Source organism: Pogona vitticeps, chromosome 4 (assembly GCF_051106095.1).
Source record: "Pogona vitticeps strain Pit_001003342236 chromosome 4, PviZW2.1, whole genome shotgun sequence".
In the NCBI taxonomy this organism is placed as follows: Eukaryota; Metazoa; Chordata; class Lepidosauria; order Squamata; family Agamidae; genus Pogona; species Pogona vitticeps.
The window spans coordinates 182,276,102-182,303,921 of record NC_135786.1 but is presented as its reverse complement, the minus strand read 5'-3'; the positions used below and the strand labels follow the sequence as shown (position 1 = coordinate 182,303,921).

General features: G+C 38.6%; 1 long non-coding RNA gene across 1 annotated transcript in view; it reads left to right on the top strand.

Annotated features, from left to right (window-relative positions):
• LOC144588557 (uncharacterized) overlaps nt 1-27,820 on the top strand; it is a 57,119-nt gene continuing 29,299 nt past the window's right edge. The window contains exon 1 of the long non-coding RNA XR_013544169.1: nt 1-27,648. This is a non-coding gene — a long non-coding RNA (uncharacterized LOC144588557). The remainder of the gene's footprint in view (nt 27,649-27,820) is intronic.

Below are 27,820 nucleotides of genomic sequence, written 5' to 3'. Positions count from 1 at the left end.
TGCAGATTCTGAGGGAGTGTAGAGAGAAAATCAGGAGAGAATGTGGGAAGGGATCATGGAAAGTATTTATTTATTTATTTGTTTATTTATTTGTTTATTTATTTGTTTATTTATTTGTTTATTTATTTGTTTATTTATTTATTTATTTATTTATTTATTTATTTATTTATTTATTTATTTATTTATTTATTTTTACCCCGCCTTTCTCCTTGAAAAGGACCCAAGGCGGCTTACAACATTAAAAGACAATATTTAATGCTGATAACATTGGTTATACAATGGTTGTTAACATCATTAAAATATACTATTTAAAGCTAAGAGCAATAAGTAAAGAGGCACCTTACATTGTTAAAAGGCAGTATTAAAGCTAAGAACAATAAGTATACAATTTTAAAAAATGCCTCTCTGAGAAATGCAAAATAGAAAAATGGAAAACACAAATAGTACTAAGAATCCAGTTAAAACAGTGATGTGTAACAATCCATGTTTTTTTAAAAAAATCTCACACATGTAGCCAGTTACTGAAGGAAGACTTCTTTGAAGAGAAACGTCTTCTTGCCTATTTGCGGAAAGACAGCAAAGATGGGGCCAATCTGGCCTCCTGGTGAAGGGAGTTCCAAAGTCTGAAGGACTGGAGCCACTATAAAACAGTGCCCCCAAATCCCATTCCAGACAGGTGGGTTAGGAGGATACTGTGATCAATAATATCGAAAGCCGCTGAGAGGTCCGGCAGAACCAAAAGGGACACTGTAGTGAACAGCCCTGGCCTCACCTGCCCGTCACCACAGAACATTGACGCAGGAGCCAATGAGTGAATGGAAGGCGGATCCAAGGGGGGAGGGAGGACAATAATAAGGCTGGTGGATGAAGTCTGAGGGAGAGAGAGAGAGAGAGAGACTGAGACTGTGTGAGGCTTAAAAGTGATAGAAGAATGAGTTATAGAACTGTAAGAGTGTAGATTGAAGCAGAGGGTTAAAAGATATTTGAAGCAATAGCTTAACCGATTCAAATATAAGTGACTGGCAACCTGTAATCTGCCCCATGAGTATCTATTGATTATTAACTTCCCTGATTAAATAAAAGACTTATGTTCTGACAGCACACGCATCTCAATACTTAATTGATATTAAAGCATTAATATCTGGTGGCAGCGAAGAAGAAAGAATAGCAAGAACCTCATGAAGGTCTAGGGGGGATAGGGACTTCAGAGGGGATCGCAATAGACACGCTCCCCCTATCCAGTTCCTGGTGCAGGTCATCTACCAAGGCGACCAAAGCTGTCTCTGTCCTATAACCAGGTCTGAAGCCAGACTGAAATGGATCTAGATAATCTGTCTCATCAGAAACCTCCGGAGCTGAGGAGCCACTACTCACTCTAGCACTGTTCCTAAGAATGGGATATTAGATACTGAGTGGCAATTATTCAGTATTGTGGGGTCCAAATAGGACTTTTTTAACACAAACTTTCTTTTGGGCTGGGGGAGAAACATCACAGAGACTCAGCAATCTTAGCTGTGGGCTAGTGGAGGGATGTATCTTTTTCAAATGTAAAAATTGCTTCCAGGGAGCCTATCCAGCTGAATGCTTTAGGCTCAAAAGCAAATCAGGACACTGTGTCCTGGTGATGGGAATAAATTATCTTTTTGTGTTTGGGTGGGGCATTTTTAAGTATACCCCAATGAATCCTGCTGATGCATTTGTCAGACTTCAAAGTCAGGTTTACTGATACACTGCAACTTCAGTAAACAGGTGGTCAAGTGATACAGGAAAAAAAGAGGCTGCAACAGAAGAGGTCTTCAGAGCAGCCAGCCACACTATTCTTACCTACAATGTATAAATCTATGCAGAAGGCAAGGCAGAGAATAAAGAGAGAGGCATACTGGCACAGAAGACATCCAAAGAATGCCAGATCATAGTGAAAGGGAAACAAAACACATTTCCAAAATCCAAAAATCCAGTCTCTAAATCTTTTTGTCTAAATGCAAATGGGAGCAGAATGGCGCTTAATATATAATTCCAAATTCCTCTAAATAGCACAACAGTTGCTATTGTCTCATGTCCTGTCACCTATACCCAAACAATGAACCCATTTCTGGACGTTGATGCTTGTGGAACCAAAATGGCACAATCTATGGACAAGATCTGTAAAAAGCACAAGGTGGCTTTAAGTGGGAAAATCCTAGAACTATTGAGGAAAGTGAGAAACAAGTAGGTGTGATAACCATAGAATACTGAATGCTGGGAGGGGGAAATAAAAAATAAGAAGTGGGTGAGAGAGGGAAAATTTGATTAGATAACTTGGGAAAATACAGGGTTGGCTAGCTGGAACCCTGGATGGGAACCCTCCAAACAACAATTTTGGAAATCCCAGAAAGGCATATGATGCTATATGGACCGATATATCTGTAAAAAAAGAGAAAATTATTTATCCTATTTAACTTGGCTTTGTTATTTGTTTGCTTTGATTTTCTACATAGCTGAAAAAACTCTAGGCAAGTCTGTGACTGTTATCATTTGCCCATTACTGTTACTTAGCACTACAAAATCTTACATAAAGTCTCATACTTTCATCTTTTAGACCTCTGATCTTCCACGAATTAGTAGAGTTGTTTAAATTTAATTACTATGTAAATATGTTCAGTTAAGACATAATTTATAGAAATGTATTCTTTCTGAACGACCCACTTTTGTACAAATAAGAAGCAATGCAATTCCTTTGCGGGGGAAGACAGTTCAAGCACATTTTTCATGAACTGAATTTTTAACCATGTTCCTTAAAAGAAACCCTTCAATTCTAAATAAGGTATTAACAGAATAATTCTATACATCTCTTCTGCAAAGTAAGTGCCAACTGCATACAATGGGGCATGTGGATATAAGAACAAACACTGGAGGCTGGAGAAAACAATATTGGCCAGTATTTTGTTGGCTGAATGTGGAGAGGCGGGAAACAGCATAAGCTCCCTTCTCCCTTGAAAGTGGCTACCTCAACTAGTCGGGTGCGTAGAGTGGCAAATTGGAAGACTCTTGGCCCCTGGAGAGCCCTCTCACAGCAATCTCTCCTTCATCCCTGTCACACCATATCCCACCACCTCCCTGCAATTTATGCTTCAGCTGACTACGGCAGTTGCTACCACCACCGCCACCTTGCTCTGCTCCACCACCACCACCACTGCCCACCTCCATCCCCATCACCACTTGCCTGCTAACTAACTATCCTTATTATCATCCTATATGCAGTCTAGACATCTTTACAGAAAGTCAGCCCTTTGTGTAAATGTCATGCCTGCTGTAGCTGGAGCTTCTTTACCAAGGGGAGAGCACAGATCCTGAGGCAAGGCAGCAAAAGCGAGAGTCAAGACGGATAACAGGTAGAAAAGTGGGACAGAGGCACCTGTCCCCAAATCTTAAGCACTAAGAGGGTTTCAGTCATCACCGTTGAATAATTCCTCAGTAGTTTTGGCTGTTACATTATTTAAAGCTCTTAGTATGGCTTTCTGTGCTTCTTTATTTCTGTTCAGGCCTCTTCCATGAATATCCAGTGTAGCAGAATGTTCTTGCATGACCAAAACAAAGTCAATCCAGTTCTTCATTTTTGCAAAAGGTGTGTGGCCTTGTGTGGCCTCAACAGCTGTATTAACACAAGGACTGTCATACACTTTCATGCACACGTTCTTGCACAACTTCTCAACTTGTGCTAAGTCTGTGCTCTGTAAAATCTTTAAATATCTGAGGTGTGATAGTTTGCAGAACAGCTCCAGAGGATAGCATTCTATTAAGTTTTAATCACATGCTAAGTCATGTGACTGCTGTTTGATGAGCAAAATCAATGCTGTCTTCTTAACTGGTAGCAATTTATTATTGAACATTGATGGAGCAGAACCACTAGGCATAACCTACAGATTCTGTCCAGAATTTATTTTTCTGGCTTGTCTTTGGATGCAGCCCAAGATCTTAATGTATGGATGTTTGGACAAAAGAAAAATTGCAACTACATTTAGCAAATGTGTCTCTTTCTATCCAGTGTAACTTCAGGCATCTCAAAGCATGATTAAATATTGGAAGTCTTAGTCAATTTGCTAAGTCTAAAACCCACAAAATTTCCATTAAAATATTGTCATGAAGAAATCTTCAACATTAGGCTTAATGTGTTCCATTGGCAACAGTTTTAGTTGACGGTTTAGAAGTCCCTAAGTACTCATTATTGTAATAGACAATAAAAGTGCTAATTTTTATTTAAAAATACAGCTTTGAAAAAGGTCCCTAGCTACCAATTCATATAACAGACCTTTCAACTCAGTAATTGAGTATTAAAGAATTTTTCAGTGTACATTTGTTGACAGCTCACCTCACTGAAGAGGGAAAAGTATCTCATTTCATTGAATGAATCATCAACTGATACAGTGGTCTACACTGAGATTTGGCCCTGAAATTCATATAACATTTTTGAATATGATTTGATTGCAGAAATCTGCCTTCTAACAAAACCTCCCATTCCCTTGGTTGGACCAGAATGGCTGAGCAAGACTTATTGAATAGATATGTGGAGTCATATGGATCAAAGCTGGACATAGTGGTCATCTGTAGAAGACCAAATAAGCAAGACCAATGAGTGTGCAGACCTGGGAGTTTCTCTCTCTCTCTCTCTCTCTCTCTCTCTCTCTCTCTCTCTCTCTCTCTCTCTCTCTCTCTGTGTGTGTGTGTGTGTGTGTTCAATGCTTTAAGAAACACCACTCTAAATGCATTCAATTCAATTTATTAACAGATTTTGATATTATTCTGCAGCTCTAATTGTAATTGAGGGTATTAGTTTTAGTCCCAACCCCTCAAAAACAAACACAACAAACCCCTAATGTTCTTTCATGGGATAAGCATATGGTCATACTTTGAAATAATACTGACTGACAGGAAGAGATAGTTTAACCTTATACATTTGGTTTAGTTACACCTGCCCATGTTTTTTAAAAATGCAGGCCAATCAGTCAAAATCATTAATTTATTATTAATATGATTTTTAAATTTGTGCCTCATGCATTTCAAGCAGAAATAAAGCAAAGACTAGGATCCTGTTGCCTGAATGCAGAGCAGAGTTGTGAGAACTGACAAGTGATAGCAGGATAAAAAGAAATATTACCAAATATTATTTAATGATGGATTTAATAAATAATTCACTGAAGATTGAATAATAAAGTGACATAGCTGGTAAACAGTTTCACCAGTCTCCACTACATAGAAACAGCAAAAACCATTTTACCAGCTCCAGAAGGAACTGACTTTGGCACCTTCTTTCTCACAACTAAGGATTTCAGTGGTCATTTCACTTAGCTGTTTATCATGTAACTTCATGACATACCAGCCACATGATCATGGAAAGTGTCTACGGACAATGCCAGCTCTTTGGCTTACAAACCAAGATGAGCACCAGCCCCTAGAGTCGGACACGACTGGACCTTATTGTCAAGGGGAACCTTTATCTTTCCCTTTCATGAACTTCATGACCCAATTTCTCCTTCCTTCCTTCCTTCCTTCCTTCCTTCCTTCCTTCCTTCCTTCCTTCCTTCCTTCCTTCCTTCCTTCCTTCCTTCCTTCCTTCCTTCCTTCCTTCCTTCCTTCCTTCCTTCCTTCCTTCCTTCCTTCCTTCCTTCCTTCCTTCCTTCCTTCCTTCCTTCCTTCCTTCCTTCCTTCCTTCCTTCCTTCCTTCCTTCCTTCCTTCCTTCCTTTGTCTGTGCAGTGTATTACATAGAACTTCTGGATAGCTCAATGATCTAGGTACAGTATCTGGCTGCAGAAGTAGGGAATCCGATTCTCCATTGTGCCTCCATGGCAGGGATTGGACACAATGATCTGAAGGGTCCCTTTCAGCTGCACAGTTCTAAAATTAACACCATCATCATAATCATCCTCATCTTGTGATTTTAAGCTTGTGAGCAAAGTTTGTGCTGTGTTTTATGTATAGCATATTAGTGTTCTAGGTGCTTTAGTAAGACTTAAAGTAATATAAAATAGATGCTAAATTGCTTCAAGATAAATAGCAGGAAGACAAGACACCTGCTCCTAAAGAGCAATGACCTTCTTCTCGTGAAGGATTGACTACATCTGCATATAAGATTCCTCTAATGAAGGGTATAGAGATATATTTCTATATTTCCATCACATGGGAAAGAGTAAAATGAGTGATTTTTCTGCCTTAGTGCATTCCAGGGAATGATTTCCAATGAATTATTACAGCGACCCTTAGTAGATAATGGATCTTTTCCATGGCTACTTGAACATTTTGATTTCATTTGCTTCACTACAATTTCAAGGTTTTGTTATATTTCTAGCAGGATTCACAGAAGCATTGCTTTCTCTGGAAGTACACTGTAAATATCACATGGCCTGGAGAGATGTGTCTCATTCTCTTAAGTTTTCTTGTGCAGTGTGTGCACATCACAACCTGTTAAGGTAACATAATCTGATGTGAAAGTCACATTGAACTGGCAATTGCTCTGGAGACTAGTACATAGTAACTGCTGAGAATGTTTTGCAGATTCTGGTCAATGAAACATGCATATTTACTGGTCTATTATATGCTGATTTTCATTTTAAGAACTAATAACCATCATTGTTGCAATCCACCTCCTCCTCGTTCTCCATTATCTCGTTCTCATTGTCTTCTTTTACAATTACAATTTTAGTTAGAATGTTTGGGTTAAATGACTGTATCATATAAGGAGAACATTTTTTAAAATTTATAAATGAAGCAGTTCTCTACGGAAGAATGCCAGCAATGTTCATCTCTGCTGACAAAGATCTGCAAAATTGCAATTTCATAATTAATCACTATTTATTGCATTTGTTTATCTGAAATGATAATTCCTTTCAGTTTATTTATTCTTTCAATTTATTCTTTCATTTGTTTGAAGGCAAAACATCTGTACGAAAAGGAAGAAGGAAATGGCACTGCCCTTAAATGCTTACAACCTAAATTTTAAAATAAATTTTAACAAGGGGGTGAAAAACATGTGCTTTAAATTATCTGCTGGTTGGAGGTTGGTAGGCATTCTGGGAACCTCAATTTCAAGCAAGATACTGGAACAATTAATAGTTCCCTATTGGAATCAGAAAAGAAGGAGAAAGACAAGTGCCACCACCTCAAAGCCTGCCTTCACATTCCAAGGTTTCTTAAGAAGGCAACATTTCTTCTAAACTTAGGTTGTAGATGTGATCTGAACATTCCAAATAGAATTAGCATATCTAGTTCTTATAATATAAATAGCAGTTGTGCAGTGACTCAAACAGGATGGAGATAATGCTGCACAGAAAGGGTGGTGGGTGGTTTGAATACTGTCATCTCAAACCATGGAGTCTATCACCAGCAAACCTGTTACCAGTTTTAGGAGGAAAATGTCCAGTGGTGACCAGGGGAAAAATTAGGCATACTAACTCCATATATGCATCTCTCAGCACAGCTGTTTGGGCCGTTAGAGAAAGATGCTTATGAGGCAATGCTGTTAAAGGTGTTCTGTTTAAAAGGTGTTCCGTCCCTCCTCCCTCCTTTCTTGCCCGGAAACCTTACTCAGAACCTAACCCCACTGAGCTCAGTGAAACTTACTGCCAGGTAAAGGTGCAGAGCTTCGTAGCCTTAGAAGCATCTCTGAAATGATATGGTCTGAGTTCATTTGGGGGTTCAAATGATAATGGTGTGTAGTTTTATCCTTGGAACACCTTGGCTGCAGTTTTCTCACAGGCCACAGTCTTTAATATTCTCTATTGCATGCAGTGTGTGAGAGGGCCAGGTTAACCTGATAAATGATATCTAGCTAATTATTTAGTGTAGTGTTCAATTAATAATAAATAATAGGCTGCATCCAATGCAGAAAGACAATGCTATTTTTCTGAAATTTTACATGTCAAAGTCAGTTAATTTTTGTTACACTGAAAGAACTTTTTGATAGTCAAACAGTGTGTTGCCATTTAAATGTGAGCATTCTTCTCAGGATCAAATGGGTCTAAGTAATTAAAAAAACTTTTTGTCTCGTTAAAAAGGCAATTATGAATGTAGTCTCCATTAGCAGGCAAAATGTAAACACCTAGTTGAAAGACAAGTTCATTTCTCTGAATATTGTCCTAGGATCTAAAAGAAATACTTTTGAAATGCCACAGTTTGTGGACATGCCGTATTGTGAAGTAAAAAGAAAATCCTTTTGTCTTACCCTATTTTAACTTAATATAAGAACTGAATGGTTTTGATGAGCTTAAGGTACTGAGCCTTGGTTATTCACAGCAAAACAGGTAGGGCACATATATATCTTATAGGCTACGTTCGGTCTAATAAGGAGGGAGGGTAAACACTATGTTAGATGCATAGCACCAAACACAAAACAAAACAGAAACATATAGTGAAGGGTGGAAGAACTCAATCTGGATTCTTTTGAACGAAGTCCAAGAGGTAGGAAAAGTTACTGTTCTGAAGAACAAGTACAGACTATGGCTAGAGATTCTGAGAAGTACAGTGGTGCCTCGACTTACAAAATTAAGAATGGTGGCTGTAACTCGAAATTTTCGTAAGTTGACGTAAAATTTCCCATAGGAATGCATTGAAAACCGATTAATCAGTTCCGGTGGTTTATATACTTTAACATTTACATATATTTATAAGTATATATACCATGGAGTATAAAGTATAATAAAAAAGCATGTAAAAATGCAAGTAGATAAATAGGTACCACCATGGTGGGAAGGTAACGGCATTCCATGTCTAGTCGCGCTGGCCACATGACCACGGAAGCTGTCTTCAGACAAATGCTGGCTCTACGGCTTGGAAACAGAGATGAGCACCAACTATATATATATAGTATATATGTATTTATTTATTCAATTCAGGGCCACTCTGGGCAGTTTACACAATTGAACCACATATCATTAAACAACAATTAAAACAAAAACAAATAGAATAAATCAAAATTAAATGCAAACACACCAAGAGAATTTGACTAACAATAACTATAATGATAAAAAAGAAAGGTGTCAGGATTGATAATATAAGTGTCAGAAGCACCACTGTATTAGGATGTTAAAGGTCCTGAAAGGTCTGTCTGAAAAACCATGTTTTTAACAGTTGACAAAAAATCTAAAGCTTTGCTTTAACATAAAATAACTAGAATTCCATGTGTTTGGCTGATTCTCAATGTGACTCTGTGACTTTTACCACGTGACCCTTGCTTCCTCAAACAAAGGCTCACACCGTCCTCTCACCAGCAGATATCAATTGAGAAGCTACTTCTCTTTCTCATTGCCACCAGTGGATTTCTGTTATCCACAACGTAGAAGACTTTGTTCAGACACTTGCTGCCAACAGAATTGATGTAGTGAAGTGTATTACATTTTATTGGAATCACAGATGTTATTCATTCATTGCATACAATAAACCCAGTATCATATATCTTTTGCCACCACCTGCTCTATCTATGTATCTGTTTATCTGTACCTGCTTATCTCTATCTCTCGTCTTATTATATCTTTGACTCTCTCTCTGTCTCTCTTGATCTTCTCTCCAACTGCTATCTTCCATTCTCTCCAACTGCCGCTCTCACTCTGCCACACCTTCTTGTATTCACCGACTCCACCTCTCCACTCCTCCCATAGGCTCATGCAAATGAGATCTGGACGAGTGACAGGAGTGACGCGGGGCCGATCGTCACAGACTCCATTACCCATTTAGTTACTTTTGTCTATAAGTAATTTATGAATCAATGTGCTACAACAAGCTATTATGTAAACACCAACATACTGTCCCCGTGCCCCTTAAAAGTGATCCAGTATGGGCCGTAAAATATTAAAGGTTGCCTATGAATTAATCCTGTGGCTTTAAAGAGCTGTTTTTGTCTCTTCAAATAATGAGAAGAAATGGTCGTTGTAGGTTTTTTGGGCTCTTTGGCCGTGTTCTGAAGGTTGTTCTTCCTAACGTTTCACCAGTCTTCGTGGCCGGCATCTTCAGAGGACAGGAGTAGCACTCTGTGCTCTGGTGCAGTATGTTTGGGAGTTGAGTATTTATAGCTGTTGGATCAGAAAAAAAGTTTCAGCTGCCAGTGAAACAGAAGGTTTGAGTTGCGACTTCTATAAAGCCTTCAAGCCTGAAAGAAATATACTAGGCTTTGTGACTATAGAGTTCGAAAATGTAACTTCTTTGGCCTACAAGTTCTAGAATTTCAGGAGCAATAAGGAGTGGCCCTGCTGGTATGGGGATGTGGGAAGTTGTAGACCAAAAAGAAGCTTTAACAAGCTATACTTATGCTCAGTTTGACTCATGGTCAAATTAAAAACAGCAAAGTCTGTTATGCAGCTATTTATGCTGGCAAAGAGAAGTGGATTAATGCTGAGCTTATGTATATTAAATAGTGCAATTCCTTGGAAATTTATCTAGTTTTTTTTTTAAATTCTTACTTTTTTAGTTCAGGATAACAATTCAAAGATAGTGTGGGAATAATTTATAAGCATCCTTACAGAAATTCCTGGATTGGGTTTCCAAGTGTGCAGGTGTGCTGATAGCGATTGTGGAGCATAGGCCATGTGATCCTTTCAATCCGATAGAGAAATAAATCCCTCTTTGTCTAATAGAACTTATTCCCATATAAGCATGCATAAGACTGCAAGGTAAATCCAATAGTTCCTAAAAACTGATCTGACAAATATAAAGATTTCCATCAAACAAAGGGAAATGACAAGAAGGAAGAAGAAGAGCAATTAACATATCACTAAATGGTCACTAAAGAAACATTACCTGATTATCTTTCTGTCTATTACATTCCTTCCAATTTGTTCAGGTTGCTTATTATGTGCACTGATGCTTTTTAACTTCCAACTGATGTATCAGTGCTTGTTCATCCCTGCTGGGTTGGGTTCTCGGGCCAGAAGGAGGCATTATCCTAAAACTCTACTTGCTGCCCCAAATGGTAACTATGTGGCTACCTCTCCTTTGTATAAAACATACAGGGAAGGTTTTACACAAAAGAGAACAAGGATCAGAACTATTCTGATGGCTCTACCTCCATTGTCATTCAGTCAAACTAGCTCTTGTGTATAGCCAGCTATTCAAATGTTATTGATGTTTATGCTCGGTGGAGAGACATCAGAAGGCATGTCTAACTCACATGCACAATCCTACCCAGTAATATGGCCCTGCTCCTTACCTTGTGTGGAAACCCTCCTTGTGTGTGTCATGCATGGAGATGGCTCACGCTAATGAGAGAAATCCCACAGCATGCCTTTTCAGTTTTTACAACTTACATTTAAACCTATAGTGAACCAAGGAGTCTATTTAGATACAGGGCAGTGTTCTTTATTGGGATTGCCACTGGAATAAGAAAAGAAATTTAAAAGATTAGTCTTACAATGCTGTTTGTATCACATCGCCTTCATGCTTCTGGAGTGGAAGGATCAGCCAAAAGGTGCTCTAATTGCCCAGGGAGTTGCTGAATATGTCCACATTCTTAGGGAAGTTCTTTCTATGTCTCCCATTAATCTTATGAATCTCAGTCAGCTGATTAATATATTAAATCTGCATTAATTTTACAAATGTGAAAAAATAATATTACTAAAGGGGAAAAATACTTTCTTTGATTTTAGGTTAAACCTGCAGGCATTGTTTTCAAAGATGCATTCCCCTGTCCTTCCGACAACCCATTTGATGAGCTGTGATTGGTTGATTATGAAATACTGGTCTAAGGCCAAATGACTAGCCCTGCGATTAGTTCTTGGAAGAGGTGTTGCTTTATATTATTGTTTTAATGTTTTTTTTCCTCATATATTTCTCCATTAAGAAACCTAGTCTTTTGTTGAAAAAAGCATCTGAGAAATAACAAATCATCATCATCTTCTTCTTCTAATCTATCATCTTCTTCTTCTAATCTCTACTGTAGCTGTTAATACAGGCTGATTGTCAGGTATTCCTCTTACCTTGCCATCCCTCCAGGCATCCCTTTCAGTGCTACATGCCTTAGATGTCAGAGATGCAAATAAAGCCATGCTGTCTTCCCAAATGACTCATTAAAAAAAGAGAGAATAATTTGCCAAATGTGGATTGAAGCAAGCTCACCACTGTTTTTTCCCATTGCTTCTAGAAGAAGTATGGTATCAGCATTTACTGAGATGCTGAGGTGCAAATTCAGCTTCTCGTGAAATAACTGCACAATAAATACACAAGGTAACACAAAGATGATCTACACAGCAGTAGCATGCTTCTTTGCCATGCCCCTCTAACATGTCTTCATTTGCTGGAGATGTCTTCCTCTAGGCAAGGAGTATGATTTATGCATAACGTTTCCCTATAAGATCTGGAACCCAGAGAATGTGTAGAGACACGGATGTAGATCCAGTCTGTGCTTTAAATTGCACACAGAGCTGGTTCCAGCCTATTGAAGCACAGTAGAAAATACTTGTTTGTGCATGTATGATATTGCCACACCTAAGTACATAGGCAGCCTTCCATCTTCAAAAAGCAGAATCATGTCTTCATGCAACATATATGAAAACATGTCTTCAAGGAGCTTACTTACTTACTTCTAGTACTGCCCATAATAATATTTAGAGATCTAATTGAATTCAGCAGTCTCCCATGCTCTATTAGCACTTAACAACTTTAACTAGTTAAAGTATAAGCATCATATGCACTTGATGCTGCTGTAGATCTTCTTTATTTGATTAATCGTGCTGCATGCCCGAGCCACTGTCAGAGAGATTCATGGACATCGCTCCACTATCCATAAATTGCTTCAGTGCAAAAAGAATCATATGGTTGTCACATCAATCTCATTTCTAGTCTCAGTCCCAGAAGCACTATTAAAAGCATAGCATTTACACACTGGGAGAACAATAAGAGCAAATTTATGCAACACTGAGAGGTAGTGTAGTGTAGTGAATAGAGTGCTGGAGTGGTACTCAGGAGATCTGAGTTTGAATTGTTTGGCCACAGAAACTCATGGGGATGAGATGGCTATAGTAAAACCACCCCTTAAATATCTCAGTTAATTTGGAAACCTTACTAGGGTCATCATAAGTCAGAACTGACTTGATGGCACATACCATAGAAGAGCAAATTAACTATCTAACAATTTGCTGCCTTTTTATAATATCATTAATGAAAAAATAGGCAACAATTTCATGGGTCATTTTCCACCCTAACTCTGAATTTACTTTTTCATCCTTTATGTTAGCTATGCAAGAAATGCATACCGAAAATAACTGGCAGCTGACAAGGCTATCAACTTGTCATTCATTTTTCATTTGAATTTCTTCCTAAATCCTCCAAACAATCCATCTCATGCTACAAACCTGGGGTGTGTGGAAACCATATCTGAGTCCAGAGGATGGTTTCCCCTGTTCTCACATTCAGCTGCCCAAAGACATTGTAGTGCCTGAAGAAGAACAGCAGGAGTGCTCCCTTTTCTTACAAAATCAAGGTGTGTTGGTGTCCTGCTCTAGGTTTTGTGCTAGAGCGCTCAATACAACAGGCAACCAGGCAAGGCAACACAGTAATTATAGTCCAAGAAGTAGTCCAAATAGTCAGACAAAGTCCAGGAAACCCAGAACAAGGCAGGAAGCTTGCTTTCAGCAGCTTGTGTTGCCAATTGGTGGGTGTTTTTTGGCTGTGGTTGTGAAGCTCTATCTGGCACATTTCTGCGGGTGTTCCGGCAGCTGCATGGTGTGGCCTTGGATCTCTCTGAGAGAAAGGGCCCACTTACTCGCAAGGAGACCCTCTATTTATGACACCCTGCAGCCACGCATTCTTCCTTCAGGCTTCATCCTGGGTTTGTGCCTTCTGTCATCTTCACTCCCTTCATTAGTTTTATAGGAACTCAAGTTTAATTACAAGGAGATATTTATATTTGCATTTAAGCCTTTTGTCACCTACCTTGAGAACTGGGAGTACTCTTCTTTTCAATAAAAAGAACTAAATCAATGCTGACAAATTATGAGGCTATGAAAATTGCTGGGTGTGTGAGACAGGAATCTTATTATAAAAGAACACCTGTGAAGTACTTTGCACTCTCCTCAGTTCAGCAAAACAGGTGTAATGTATACTGAGAAAGAAAGATGTCTCCCTTGTGGCAAATTGCAGCTTTACTTAGACCTCAACCATGCATAACATTTTCCCTTTCCCTCCAACTCTCTTCTCCTTGCTGTTCTGTAATGATCTCAGACATCAACACCCCAACCAACCCAAAAATGCTCTTCAGTCCTAATCTGCTTCTCCAGTGATCCAGCCAGACATCCAGTGATAATTTTGTGCGTGGGAATTCTAGGGTGCATGGAAGCACTTTCCTTTTTAAACTAATTATTTAGTCAGTTAGCCAAATCATGTCAATTAATCAACAAAAATTAAGTTGACAATCCAAGTGAATCCATGGTGTTTGAAACAGAGCATGACACAGCACCACATTTTGGTTTTACATCAGCAAGAACAGCATGAATGTTTTCAAAAAACAAAATGCATTTTGACACAAATTGTCAGCATGAAGAAAATAATTACTGAACTGAGAGCCCCAAATTACTAGTGTGATAATTTTTTGTATATAGAATTTGATTTTTTAAAAGTCTGTTTAGTCAGCAAAATAGTAAGAAAGCACAGAGCACTAGATTTTTCTGCTTCAGTCTCAAGCAAAATTCAGATTATGCAGAAACACAATTATCTCCCCAGAGCAGAAATAGAAAAGTGTGGTTTGTTTATTTCCTATAACTGCATAATATATATATAGCAAGCTCCTTTATAAATCTAATAAATGCCATTTCTTCAAAAAGAACAGGAAGTGTTACAGCACTTTAAAAACTAACATACTTGTATTTGAAATGATCATTTCTGGAGTGCAGCCCACTTCGTCAGAGGTGAAAAATATGTTGCTCTCCAATGAAAGTTTACCAGAACAGAGAAATGAGTGAATGAATGAATGAATGAATGATCTTTATGTTTCCTGCTGTTTTTGCTGTGATATAATAATAGTGCTACATTGCCAAAAAAAAGAGGTCTCTTCAAATAGTTTGGGCAGGACCAACCACTTTCCCATCTTTCTGTCTTTCCTATTATATAACATAGACATTTGGATTGATTGACTGAGCTGCTATTTAAGGATTGAGTCACTCCTTCAGACTTTGGATGCTGGGCTTGATTCTGTGGAAGGGAGTCATCCCCTGAACAGATTTCCGCATTTGGGATGTTCCTGACAGTGGAGGAGTGGAAATGATCCCACGTTCCATGAGTCCCACCTTCTTCCTGCAGCCCCTTGTGCCTACTCAATCTGGAGGTCTGGGAGACCACTTGGCATGAAGACAGGAGTTTACAAAGTACAGTATCAGAATTAGTGAACATTGATTTCCCTATCTCTCCTCCAGAAGAAGGAAGGACAGTGCTCAATATCAGTCCTATCAATAAAAGACAGGCGATCTTCTATACCAGTGGTTCTTAATCTTTGTTACGCGGATGTTTTTTTAACTGCAACTCCCAGAAACCCCAGCCAGCACAGTTGGTGGTGAAGGCTTCTGGGAGTTGTAGTCCAAAACTCCTGAGTAACCCAAGGTTAAGAACCAGTGTTCTATACCCTGAAGCCACATTAAGATGACTGCCCCATCAAATGGTGATTTCTTATGAGCTAATGAGCCATCTCATGAGTCAGCAGAGTCTGAGGAAGTTACCTGTATAGAGGACAAATTTTATAGACTACAAGTCCCAGAATCTTCCAGCCTGCTTAGCCAGCACTTAAAACTACAACACTTGGTAGGGAAGCTTATTGTTCAGTACTAGAAGGCACACCTGGAATGTGTAAAAGCCAGCATCCATTCCAAGCCTCTCCAACCTGAAGGGTCTCAGGTAGCTAATGTTGAGAGAATCTGCTTCCATCCTGATCACCTGCATTCAGTTTGAGAACAGATGGACTCTAACTTTAATTGCCTTTTCCACTGTAAACATTTCTAACAGGGTGCTTTTGGTGGGAAGAGAATACATTTGGGGGGGGGGGGGGAGATTTCTTAGGAAACATGCCATTTCCCCTTACAGTGATATTCATGCCCCACAGCTGGCTGAAAAAAATTGTCTGCCAAAGTGAGGGCCCTCCCCCAATACACACATAGTTCACAACTAATTTTTTCTAATTATTACAGCACCATTCAGATGTGAATGTGTGACATGACATGAAGCAGATTGCTTCAGTTTGCAGCACAACAAGACCAGTTATTAGGATGCAAAGACAGGTGAGCATTGCATTTTCTACCTATAATTCACAGAAGCCTCTTGGTCAGGGCTTTCTGTAGTCCAAAAAAGTAACTTTCTCAGGCTATGTTAGAAAGGAATGGATTTCAGTGGAGATAAGTGTCTATTATTTTTTTCAGACTGTGCCCAATAGCCTCTAATCTGAACTCAGCTTTCCACTATAAATAATTGTATATTTTTATTTTATTTATTTATTTATTCAATTTTTACCCCACCCCTCTAGACGTCTACTCGGGGCGGCTTATAATTAATGTTACCTCAATAAATAATCACAATAATCATATTAATTATGCATCTACTACAAATAAAGAAAAAAAGTGTGAGCAGGCTACCCACCACTAATTGGTACAATATAAATTATAGAATAAGAAAAAATGTGAATATTTTTGTTATATTGTGTTGCAATGCATTTTGTTGTATTTTTTTAAAATTAAAAGCCAGAGAATTGAGAAGGGCTCGAGTACCTGGTAGAATTCAATACATTTGATGTAAGATGTTGAAAAATAAACACTGGAAAGATTCCCTGAGTTGATCATATTATCACTGACATATCTGAGTGTGTGGAAAATTACATTACTGTCTTCATCACATATCTGTATGTATTTCTATTATGCACATCACCATAGTAACTAAGAATGAGTACATGTTTCTAGTAGTGTAATAGAGTTATGTAATGTAGGTCATGTTTTATTCACCATGACATAAGCATTGAGCAGCACACACAGATAGCTTCCCCACTGGCTTTGCGCCTCTTCCTTCCACTTAAAAAACAATGAAGCTTTTATTTCAGAATGTCGCGATCAGAAAGGTTTGTTTGTTTTTAAAAGCATTAATATTCTGTTTATAAGCATTGCCTCATTTTTTGTTTTGTTCACTTTGCAGCATTCTTTTCTGGTGTTGTATATTTTTTTTTTCATGTGATACCTTAATTTTTTTCATATGATGCCTTAATTTTCATGTGATACCTTAATTTGGCCAAAGTACTGGTTTTCTGAGTCATGTCCCCTGAATGGGCAATGGCTTTCTCTCTGGGCAGATGAGGAGAACAGAACAATGGGTGCTGGGGGAAGGTGTTTTATTTACATATGGGGCAAAAGCAGAAGAAAAATAATTAAAAAGAAACCAAGAATTATGTGGTACCTTGAAGACTTACTGCTATGTTTTAATGTGAGTTTTCATGGACAGGTCCACTTCCTCTTTACAGCAATCTAAATTCCATCATCTATGTCTTCTCAAAAAATGAACCCTTCAAATATGGAAATTTGTAAAGATACATATTAGAGACGAGCTGTTAATAGTATGTGTAAAATTAGGAGTAAATATGTTTAGTACTCTTAAATGTGCATATGAATAAAATACTGAAATACTGGAGGAAAGATTTAAAAGATGAGCCTCACTCATCTGTGAATGCAAGAAAAAAATGTATAATATTCCCAAGCACTGACCTGGAGGCAGGTCAAAAGCATAAGAGCAACTGTCACCCTCAGCAGAGAAGTCAAGCAATATTACAGAGCATCACTACTTTCTCTTTTTGCTGAGGGCTTTCAAGAAATCTTTCTAATGGCATCACCAGTCTTTTACCCTTTCTATATCTTAACCTCTATCTGCTGTCCTTAGCCTCATGCCTCCCAGATGTACTGGATTAGAACTATCATTGCCACAGGAATTTGGGGAGTTACAGTCCAACAGACAGCACAGGTTGTGAAATATACTTAGTCACTCTATCACAATCTCTTCACTGGGGTTATTCTATGTTACTAAATACATTAGATATGGACTGTTGAATTTCGAATATACATGGGCTGAAATCCAGTAGTAAGTCACAACTAGAGTTGAATCAGAGGAACTTGGTGTTCCATTGGTGTTGACTCACCAAATCTTCACTGCTTCAAGTTGCAACTTTCTGTTGTATTTCACCTATTATAATCTCAGCTTTGAATAGATATTACAACCACCTCCTCCTCCTACCACCACCACCACCACCACCACCACCAAAGCTGGGTATAATACATATTCATAAGCTACAATTAGCATTTACCTATATTTTGGTTTACTCACTTGCCGAAGAGTAAGCCGTATTTGATTCAATGGAACTTATTTCTGTGTAGACATGTATATGATTGCAGCATTTATAAATGTAATTAGTCTTTGGCATTTCAAAGGTTATGTATGTATATTTTCTCACAAGGAAAGAAATATACTCTAATGAGTTACCATCTCCAGTTCCAAATACATTATTTGGGGGCTGATGTAATCCACCCACAATATTTGAGAGCAAGATTTTAAAACATCTGAAATGATTTGAGGCTGTGAACTGATTTTTGAGAGTCTTAATTTAGTACTTTTATAATATATAAGTGGGAAATGTATGCCTTTTCTCAGTGCTGAAGTTTGCCCAGCTGGAAAGAAAATTAAAATAAGTTCCTGGAAATTTGATTGATTTTTTCTAAAAAGCCAATAAATTATAGTCCTGTATATTTGCAGTTCCCAACAGCTAAGCCAAGAGAGAGAGGGAGTAAGTGCAGTGTGTTTCGCATATATTGATTTTGGGATACATACCATTTACCACCACAGATCTTTACAGTTTGCTTTCAAGGACTCAGCGCTAAAATGCATCTAAGTAGATGAGATCAGATATTACATGCCACCCCCACCCTCCATAATAGCCCTTTCTTGACAAAGGCATCTAATCTAGTGGTTCTCAAACATTTGTACCTTTTGCCTCATCAATTCCTCTAACCGAAGAAATAATTTCCCATAGCAGGAACAAAATATGCACATTCTGTTATTATATTTATCATTCACAGTATGGGCATGGAGAAGAGGAGATTGAGAGAAACACTCAATATCCAAAGTTACTGCTGGTATACCAAGAGATCACAAACGTATAACACATGTTGGGTATTGGAAGGTGATCGAATGTGATGCTTGTAAGCAGACATGGGGACTGAGGGAGAATGAATTCTTAAGTCATTGTTATGAAAGCCTGGTGTCCCAACTAGGCTATTTCTGTATCCTACCAATGGTACCTTTACCATTGCAGCCATCCATATGGCACAATGAGTGCAGTCATAGGTGACCCTCCAAGAACACTTTGACAACTACTGCTTCCTCACAGGAATCTATATGAGAAGATGTTGAGGAGAAATATTTTATAAAAGGTTGTTGTGGGTTTTTCGGGCTCTTTGGCCGTGTTCTGAAGGTTGTTCTTCCTAATGTTTCTCCAGTCTCTGTGGCTGGCATCTTCAGAGGACAGCACTCTGTGCTCTGGTGTAGTTGGCTTGAGAGTGCAGTATTTATGGCTGTGAGATAGGCTTTTGTCCTTTTCAGGAGATGGGTGACTAGTGTGTCTTGTTGTGGGTGGTACTGTTGTGATCTGGAGGAGAGATTATCTGTCACTGTGATTGATGGCTGTCATTAGCTGGTCTTTGTGTGTAGTGATCCCCAGTCCTTGTGGCTGGGTAGAGTTCGTTGACCTTTTGCATGCTGTATTTTTCAGAGCTGGGAGCCAACTTTTGTTGAGTTTCAAACTTTCCTCTTTTTTGTTGAAGTTCTGCTGGTGCTTGTGGTTTTCAATGGCTTCCCTGTGCAGTTTGACATAATGATTGCTGGTGTTGCCCAGTATTTCAGTATTTTGAAATAGAATTTCATGCCCAGCTTGTTTTAGGGAATGTTCAGCTACTGCAGATTTTTCTGGTTGTTTTAGTCTGCAGTGTCTCTCATGTTCTTTGATTCTGGTGTGGATGCTTCGTTTTGTGGTTCCAATATATACCTGGCCACAACTGCAAGGTATCTGGTATACTCCTGCAGTGGTGAGAGGGTCTCTTCTGTCCTTGGCTGACCGTAACATTTGTTGTATTTTTGTGGTGGGCTTGAATACTGTTTTTAGGTTGTATTCTTTCAAAAGTTTCCCCACACTGCAGACTAAAACAACCAGAAAAATCTGCAGTAGCTGAACATGCCCTAAAACAAGCTAGACATGAAATTCTATTTCAAAAGTGCTGTCCTCTGAAGATGTCGGCCACAGACAAAACATTAAGAACAACCTTCAGAACACGGCCAAAGAGCCCAAAAAACCCACAACAACCATTAGATCCTGGCCATGAAAGCCTTTGCGAGTACGTATTTTATAAAAGGTTGCCCTACTCAAATAAAATATGTCTTTCAGTGTGGAGTTTTTCCTCTTCAGACACAAGGAACATAAATTCTATGTTCTTTGATATTTATACATTACTCCATGGCAGTAGGTCTTATGACCAGCTGAAGGCACAGATGGTAGGCAAAGTAACAATGGTTCTTTAACATAGGAATGGGGCCATCAAGCTGTCAACCACTTGAAGGTGCAGGTGCTAGCCATGTGATCAGTTGTATGCTGGGTAAAATTGGTTGTCACAAATCTCCATGGAAGCTGTGTGCAACATAAACACTCAAACGTAAGAAATTACTGCTCATGTGCTGATACATGACCCATGACCAATTAATTTATTTTGTCACATACACAGACTGGATGTGTATTCATATATGGACTAAGGCCTGGCCCCATCTTTGCTGTTCATCTACAAGCAGGTGAAGAAAGTTCTCTTCAGGCAGGCTTTCCCTAGTGAATGGCTGGCTGAGTAGGGTTTTTAAGTGGATTATTGTTACTTGTTTACTGTCTTTTAGTGTGCTATTTGTTTGATCCTTTTAAATATATTTACACTCACTTTTTTTAGCTTTAAATATTGTCTTTTAATGATGTATGCTACCTTGGATTCTCTTTAAGAAGAAAGGTGGGGTAAAATATTTTAAATAAATAAATAAAAATAAACATCTCAGCTCAAAAGTTTTAATATAGCCTGACAAAATATCTTCCTATTGTAGTTTACATTTTTGTTCTTGTTTTTCTCAGTATTTACAGTCAGAAAGATTCTGAACAATGGAAGCAAGGAAGAACAACTAACTGCTTTGAGCTTCTCCCTTAAACTGATTCTTGCTCTCTTAAGGATATTAACAGTTTCAATCTCCCATATGTTCATCTATTATTAAATTTCAGTGTTCTGTTCAAATGTTTAAAAGAGTTAATAAGATATAATCTGATTGATTTGTAATTAAAATTCAGTATTTATTTTTAGTGTTTGCAATAATTCTGCCTTTAACATTAATATGTGAAGTCAGTTTTTATAAGATTTATTAGAAATTTGATGATGATGATATTGACTATTATGATGATGTGCCAGCAAGTAAACTCTGTCTTATGGCAACTCTTTCCAGGAGTTTTTAGATACAGAGTACTAATTACTGTAATGGTTTGCCATTAGGGATGTGGGTCTCTGAATTCTAGGATTTCCTGTCTCAGAAGTTGCCTAGCTTCCCCTAGGCAGATTTCTGGGGCATTTTCTGGGGCTGTGCAGCTTGCCCAAGGCCACACCAGCTGGCTTTTCTCCTGGAAGGCATGGTGTGGAATTGAATTCTCAGTCTCTGGCTTCACAGCCAGCAGGTACCCAATTCACTGAGCTATCTAGCCAGTAGACATTTGAAGAGTCAACAAATTAAGAATGCACTTATGCACTGTGACGTATGATGGTTTCTTCGGTATATTTATCTGATCTATATGCTCTGCATCATGCTAATTTCTTTATCTCACTGACTAGAACCTGACCCAGAAGGGATCATCTCAGAGGTGGAGGAGTCATCATCATCAGGCTCTTGTGCATGAACATGGAACATATAGACTCACTGATAAAGAATGAGCCACAATAGCTATAGTAACCAGAAAGAGTTTGTACTCTGATGATGATTGTGTGATATAAGCCCTAGGAGTTGCCTCCGTAGGTAACACTGGGATTCCGAAAGCAGAGAAGGCAACGGATCTTAGATATGTGATTCCTCTTCCGAACCCACACAGAAAGTAAGCAGTGGGTAGGGTATCTTTATCACTTTAAACTGGACTCAGATTATACCTGTGATGTGAAATGATAGCAAGCCTAAATGGCCAAGACTAATAAAGAGTGTTACACCCACAGTAGCAAATAGACATGTTTTCCTATTTATACCACATACACAACAAAGCAGAAGCTGCTTTTCTGTGCTACAACAAGCTCATGCTGGTACAGTACAAGCATATGTATACAGTATATTCTCCAAAGTGACTGAAATCCTTTCACTCCACTTCCCATCCTTCTGGCAGGCTACTGGTTTCATAGGGGAGACTCATATAATTGTCCATAGCCACATGCTTGGAATATTGATGCATAATTCCTTGTGGCAGATGGAATAATTTCCCAGAGAACATCTCCCCATCTATGATACCATCTCAGGAGACTTTGTCTAGTCATAAGAGACTCAGGAGACTGTATCAAGTCATAAGATGCTCAACTTTGTCAAGCAATACACCGTTCCTACATAGCCTAGAGCTGCATTAGAATACATCAAAGAAGTGCCCATCTGACTAGAGGAGCAGATCACCATTAAAAAAAATAAAGGAGCGAGAGCAAGCTGTGCCACTATCAATTGGTGAATATTTCTGAAAACCTTGTTTGTTTTTAAAGGGGATGTTTTTTATGAAATATATCTATGACAACATCTGAAAATGTCAATGACAATTTTATTATAGGATCAGATATTCCCTAGTGGAATAAATGTCAGAAGAAAAGTAAAGTGGCTCTCATCACAAGCAACTGACTTCTTCCTTGTGGACAGCACCGCTTGAGTTGTCAGATGCAGAAATTTCCTCAAGGTTTCATGGCCAATGTTTGTGTTAGAAGAAAAGGAAGTGATGACAGAACAGAGAATAGGGGTTTCAAGAGACTTTCTATCCTCCCACCACCTCCACCCCACACACCGCACCCCCATCCTAACTTGTGTGAGAGTGCTGGACTATTTTGAACTATAATCAGAGGGGGTGGGAAGGGGAGATGATTCAAAGCCAGAGTAAAAAGGCATCTCTGTGAATTATTGCTGAAGGAGTAATAGGACAGGAAAAAAAACTACTGATAACAGACGTTGCTGAGATGAGGCTCTGGAAACATAACTAACTCGTTAAGTTCAGGGAATTTGTGGAGTATTTTAATTTGACTTTGGGAGGCAGAAGAATCAGAGGGAAGAAAGAGATAAGAGACTGCCGCCCCGGGTGGGGGTTTTTTTCCCCCCCGTAACTCAAAGGTCCAGCCGCAAGTCAAAGCGATATTTTGTGGCTGGAGCTTTTTGTATCTCAAAACTTTCGCAACTAGGGATGTTCGTAAGTCGAGGCACCACTGTATTTGACCCAAAATTTGTGATCCTAAATTGTCCCTGTGGGTCATTGTCTGAGATACCACTCTTTAATCCATTTAAAAGAGCATATATCACTACTAGAGAAGTAATATATTCCTGTGTAAAAAACATCAACACACACACACAATTGAAATTTTTTTATCTCCTTTTCCATGGCAGGCTAAGCTTTTAAAGAGCAACAAGGTGGTCCAGGGGCAGGGGTGGACCTTCTCAATATATTGTGGTATCATTAAATGGTTCTTGGTACGTTTCAGCTGCTGTGTGGAAAGTACATTAAAAAGTATACCTTTTGCCAGACAAGCTACTGTAGCACCTATTGCCAGAATATACCTCTCTTCAATAGGAGCCTAAACAACATCAACTGCTTTTGAAAGCAGATCAAAAGTAGTCGTGGACCACAGACATAATTGAATCATACATAAACAATGTGACTGTTTTATGTGATTGCCAGGAGCAGAATGAATATAAATTGCAGAAAATAAATGTAAATTACTATGTTACCTATGATTGTTTTCAAGCCACAGATTGCTAATTTATGCTCTGGGCATATTGTGAAGAGTGTAAAGCAACCCTCAATAAAAATGGATATCACTGCCCACATTACTTCTAATTCAAAACCATGCCAGCCAACAATTTGTGTAATCAAGAGTGTGATAACTTCCTTTGGAAAGAAGACGAATGGCTTTGTAATTAGGGAGCTGGATATGAGCTATTTTCTGCTCTAGGTTTTACCAGATTTCTTGCACAGCACTGGAAAGATGTCTAATTTATTTCATAGAATCACAAAAACAGAGTTAGAAGGGGACGGATTTACTCAATGCAACCTATTCATACTGATTCAATGTCAAAACATTTAAAATGGAGTGAGGGAGTGAGAGGACAACTGTGGGGAGGGATTACGTGAACAAGAGCTATGGAAAGGAGGAAGGAACTGTGCATTGCTAAGTGAGAAGCATAGCATGCAATTTGAGGCTGGAATCACAGGACTTGCTGGGAGCAACATATAAAAATGCCTGGTATAGAAACCCTTAAAACTATTTATCTGAAATGTTGCACATTTAATGCCCTCTTCGGCTTCTACTGTATCATGTCACCAAATATCTTGTACTTCAGAGCAAACATTTAAAATGTTATAACTGTTTTGCTTTTCCAGTGCAAGTCAGTGGAGGACTGGTCTGCAAATTGATTTAGATACAGACCACAAATTGAATCAAATAGGACTGAGATCTGTTGTTGTTGTTTAGTCATTAAGCCGTGTCCGACTCTTCGTGACCCCATGGACCAGAGCATGCCAGGCCCTCATGTCTTCCGCTGCCCCCCCGAGTTAAGTCAAATTCATGTTGGTAGCTTCGATGACACTGTCCAACCATCTCATCCTCTGTCGTCCCCTTCTCCTCTTGCCCTCACACCTTCCCAGCATCAGGGTCTTTTCCAGGAAAGGACCGTGCACAACTCTTCTATAAATTTGTGGACAAATATATATATTAGCCCTACTGCAAACATCATGAAAGCATTGTTGTAACACCATCCTGGGGATAAATGACCATTTCCACTGATAGATACCATTTTGTTTTGTAGACTATCCCATCAGAGCAATGCTATATCCTTATGAAGCATCTTTCCAGGATGATTTCAGTGAAACGTGGTAGCTGCTGTATGTCCCACCTTAGTAGTGGTAAAAGTTTTGATCACATTACTCCCAGGGTTTCCTAATCTCCCTACTTCTGAAAAATCCCCCTATTCAATATTATGAACACTAATATGGGAGCAAGTTCACTGAACACAGTGGGATTTACTTCTGAATAAATATGCATCGAATTGTAGCGCTTGATCTGCATGAATGAGTGAAGCAAGATCTGTTTATGTAGGTGAATTTTGAGCTTTATGGCTTATCCATATTGCACCGTATGCCTCCTAATGTTTCTGGGGATCCTTTGTCTGTTGCTGTGCTTCTTCTTGCATTTTATGCCATCTGAATTGCATGTCTGTCATTCAGTCGAAAGCCAATTCCCTGAATTTTTTGAAGTTTGAGTAAAGATGGTGGCTACTGCAGTTAATTGTGTAATTTGATGGAGAAAAATCGCCATAAGATTGCCAACATCTTGAGCAGACTGATATTAAAAAAGCAAAAGCAAAAAGCCCTACTATCATAGGGCAGTATATAAGCAGCAAACCACCATCACTGTATGGTTTACAATTTAATTACATCCCTCCACCACCAGCAAATTAGGTACTCCATTTACCGACCTCAGAAGGATGGACAGCTAGCTGAGTGAACCTCAAGCAAGCTACTTGGGATTGAACATGGGTTTTGAGCAGTGTTTTGGCTGCAGTACAATAGTTTAACCACTGCGCCATGAGGTTCCTAAGGAAGTGCATGAAAAATCAATCACATGTCTACATTGCCACATAGTCAAATTCAATAAAATTGACATGAACTATTGGTCTCCAACATAGATCTTGAATTCATTCTTTAAAAACATCCCAAAATGTTACCACTCTTAATAAGCACCAGATTTGTCTTCCTCTGACACATTTCAGACTATCTTTACAAATGGATTTCCTGAAATCTGCAGGAAGTGATGACAAGTCTTGAAATAATGGGTAATGTAGAGAAATATTTTTCTTTGAAATATTTTAGAAACATAAGCTTCAAATAAATGAAGATGAGCTTCCCTCCTAGCCAGACACAGTAGTTGTTGACAAATAGTACCCAAACTTTGCCTTCGAAAGTGAATAGAGGAAGGAAAACCCTACCAGCTTGCAAGAATTAAAAACAATAAACAACACTTCAAAATTTCATTTGGATATGATTTTTTAATGTTCCTCAGCAATTACAAAGCTGGCTGGATAGCTCGGTGAATTACAATGCAAATCAACAATTCATTTCTTATCAAACAATGTAAAACTAATTTATTTACTTTTCTGGCTATGTTTCTCAATCTACTGTTTCAGTATAGTTTTTTAAAAAACAGAATTCTAGTTATTTGCTTTCAAATAGACCTGTAATTCTTTCTTTCTTTCAGAGCACTGCACAATTTAAAACTATGGACATATATGAAATATAGGTAAAATTAAAAACAAATTAAAATGGTAAGATAATTAGACTAATTTTTATCAGAAGCAGGTTACCTCAGTACTCTGCCATTTGCCAGATCTTCTTACATATACATGGTGGGGTATAAATTGTATGCCATAAAAACTGCATTTATTGAATTTCTCCACAATCACAGAAAATTTTTCTTGTAACCAAGTAACCCAATTTTATTTCATTATACTTTGATCTTCCTACTTCATTTCAAAATCTATTAATTGACTTCCAGATGCTCAAGCTAGAGTCTTGTCCTGGTGGGAGAAACTCTTCAGCATTCATGCATTTGGCAGGATGTGTTGTTTTTGTTCCCCATAGGATTAGCCAAGCCTCTTCTGATTTAATACTTAGAGCTTTAGATGTGTGTATAAAACTTTTCCATGATTTTAGCCATTGTTTAGGAGGTTGGTGTCCATGAATTAGATGGGCTTGGCTCTGTATTACCTTATTTGATTCATTATTTGCTAGTACCTCTTAATTTACTTTTGGAGGAACAATGCCAGGCAAATAATGGATATTTTTCAATGGGAGTAGATGCTAGGTAACCAATAATAATCTTGCATGATTCATTAAGAGCTACATCCACTTGTTTGGGATGTGCTGATTTATACCATATGGCACTACCATATTCTGGCATGGAGTAGCAGAGGGACAAAGTTGTTGTTATTGGCTGTAGGTGCACATGCCAGTCTAACCCAGCCAGTTTCCTAAGTATGTTTTTCTGGTGGCAACTTTCTGTTTGGTTATTAGAAAATGTTTTTGTAGGAGGAGAGACGGGGTTTTGTCACGGTGCTGCCAGCAGCTTCCAGGAAAGCCTGAATCACCTGATCTGGGATCCCTTTACAAATGAGGGACTGAAGGAGAGACTAGGAGAAGTGTCTCTGTAGCTGTTGATGAGCAACAGAAGGAGGAAGACTGGGCAGCAACTCAGTATTTCTTCCCTCTGAAGAATTCACTTGAGCACAGATTGGATGCGGGAGCCATCTTTGGCAGTGAGCTGTGAGTAACCCACCCCCTGGAGGAGAGGAGAACAAAAAATACGGCATTGAAAATATATAATAACAAAGTAAGTTGAAGCCTTTGATTTATGAACAGCCTCATTAAGCTAAAAAAGAAATCAGAGTGAAAATATTTGACTGAAAAAAGGCAAGGAGCAATGAGTTTTGCTTACCAGCCTACTTCAAAAGCGAAACTGACTCTTAAACAGCAGGCTGGTTCAAGGCCAAAAGAGAGACAGT